The 2456-nt window shown below is 57.7% G+C and overlaps 1 non-coding gene across 1 annotated transcript in view; it reads right to left on the bottom strand.

Moving 5' to 3' along the window:
- Window positions 1-555, bottom strand: part of LOC126453793 (small subunit ribosomal RNA) — a 1910-nt gene extending 1355 nt beyond the window's left edge. The window contains exon 1 of the ribosomal RNA XR_007585072.1: window positions 1-555. This exon is cut by the window's left edge and continues 1355 nt beyond it. This is a non-coding gene — a ribosomal RNA (small subunit ribosomal RNA).
- Window positions 556-2456: the final 1901 nt, after the last annotated feature.

Consider the following 2456-nt stretch of genomic DNA (forward strand, 5'->3'; position numbering starts at 1 on the left):
CGTTAAAGGATTTAAAGTGTACTCATTCCGATTACGGGGCCTCGGATGAGTCCCGTATCGTTATTTTTCGTCACTACCTCCCCGTGCCGGGAGTGGGTAATTTGCGCGCCTGCTGCCTTCCTTGGATGTGGTAGCCGTTTCTCAGGCTCCCTCTCCGGAATCGAACCCTGATTCCCCGTTACCCGTTACAACCATGGTAGGCGCAGAACCTACCATCGACAGTTGATAAGGCAGACATTTGAAAGATGCGTCGCCGGTACGAGGACCGTGCGATCAGCCCAAAGTTATTCAGAGTCACCAAGGCAAACGGACCGGACGAGCCGACCGATTGGTTTTGATCTAATAAAAGCGTCCCTTCCATCTCTGGTCGGGACTCTGTTTGCATGTATTAGCTCTAGAATTACCACAGTTATCCAAGTAACGTGGGTACGATCTAAGGAACCATAACTGATTTAATGAGCCATTCGCGGTTTCACCTTAATGCGGCTTGTACTGAGACATGCATGGCTTAATCTTTGAGACAAGCATATGACTACTGGCAGGATCAACCAGGGAGCTGCGTCAACTAGAGCTGAGCAGCCGGCCGCCCGGGAGTGTGTCCCGGGGGCCCGCGCGAACACGCAAGCGTCCGCTCAATTATTCTGCAAACAGGAGGAGGCTGAGCTCCCCTGCACCATACACCTCGAAACCCTCTCAGGTCCCGGCGGCGCGCAGCGCCGTCCTAAGTACTTGGTCGGGTTCGAGAGAGGCGCAATCGCCCGGGGTTTGGCGAGTAGACGCTTTAGGTGCGACCACCCGTGCTCCCAACTGAGCTTGCCGCTGCCGACAGAGGCCCGGGAGCGTGCTGTCGTGGCATTGCCGGCGGGAGACAACACGCGCCACCTACGGTGACCGGCAGCTCCAACGCCAGCGCCACAGAAGGACAAAAGCCCCACTTGGGTGCCGAAGCGAACTCTCCCAGCACAGCGCACGCGCCAACACGTCCGCACAGCTGCGATACAAACCACCTGCGAGAACCGCAGAGGCGACCGAGCAGCAGACGGCGTCGCGGCGCCGAGCGCCGGGCGGCGGCGCATCCTCAGCGCACACAGTCCTCAATCGGACCAGCACACTGCAGATGTCCACCGCGCTTCGCACCGGGCCCGCGAGGACCTACTTTGGCCGCACGGCGCCGCGTGCAGGGTGCGCCGGCGCGCAGCTGCGCCGCCTGCCGCCTCCGTCGGCCGGCGCGCCTGCCACTGGCCGCCCCCACCAGCCGGCTGTAGCGCGTGCGCCCACGCACCGCGCGGCCAGCACGCCGGGAGGCCCCCCCTCACCGGCCGGGGACGGTCCCACCCAGCCACCGCCGCGTATCGCTTCACACCCAGATGCCATTCACGTTCGTGGGCATGGTGGGTATCGCTGGAACAACCGGTTGGTAGCTCAACCGATCGTCGCCATCACTGATTCACCTCTAGCGAGAACAACCGCACCACAACGGTTTACCAGTTGTTCATTTGCGTAACGTCACCAGCAAACGTAGGCGTCCATCGCCATTTGCAAATTCAACGATTGTTGCATGCCTGTGTCAGGTGTCACGACACACTATGTCTGCCCACATACACGCAACAACATGTGCACGCTTCGCGAACACGTGGAAGGTGGCCCCCGTACGTATGCGATGTCCATTGCGCGAACGACTGTCAACCGGCCTCTGTCGCATGTCGCAGATGTGGAACGCAGTGCACCATGCTATCACGGTGTGTGAGAAGAGACGACTACGTCTGACAACACGCGCCACTACATCAACAGACGGCTCATGCTGATCGCCATCCAGGGCATACCACACTGCAATCCAGCTCTTATAGGGAGACGACACGTAGCTGAGTGCACAACATTTGGACCGCATGGTTCGCCGTTGTTGGCGCAGTCGTTGTACGGTCACATGTACCACGATGTATCATTCAGTACATGAGGACCAATGTGCAGTACAGTGTGTGATTTGGACGTACAACATCAGCGGACAGTTGACACAGGCCGTACCACAGCGTAGGCTAAGTGCTTCGCCATGCGAATGCCAATGAACAACTGCAAATGCCAATGAACAACTGCAAAGGGCATTGAGCATGTACGTCCTGCTGCCATCCACATTACAGTGTATAGCTGCAAGGTGTTTAACATGAAGCGATACACTGGGGACCGGGCAGTGCGAGTAGCAAACTATATTGCGGGGGTTGCAGTTAGGCAACACTACACTAATTTAACGCGTCGTATGACAATTACAGAGCAGGTTAAGGCCCAACGTGTGTTGGGTTAAGGCCCAACGTGTGTTGGGTTAAGGCCCAACGTGTGTTGGGTTAAGGCCCAACGTGTGTTGGGTTAAGGCCCAACGTGTGTTGGGTTAAGGCCCAACGTGTGTTGGGTTAAGGCCCAACGTGTGTTGGGTTAAGGCCCAACGTGTGTTGGGTTAAGGCCCA

The sequence above is a fragment of the Schistocerca serialis genome, unplaced genomic scaffold (assembly GCF_023864345.2).
Source record: "Schistocerca serialis cubense isolate TAMUIC-IGC-003099 unplaced genomic scaffold, iqSchSeri2.2 HiC_scaffold_961, whole genome shotgun sequence".
Taxonomy (NCBI): Eukaryota; Metazoa; Arthropoda; class Insecta; order Orthoptera; family Acrididae; genus Schistocerca; species Schistocerca serialis.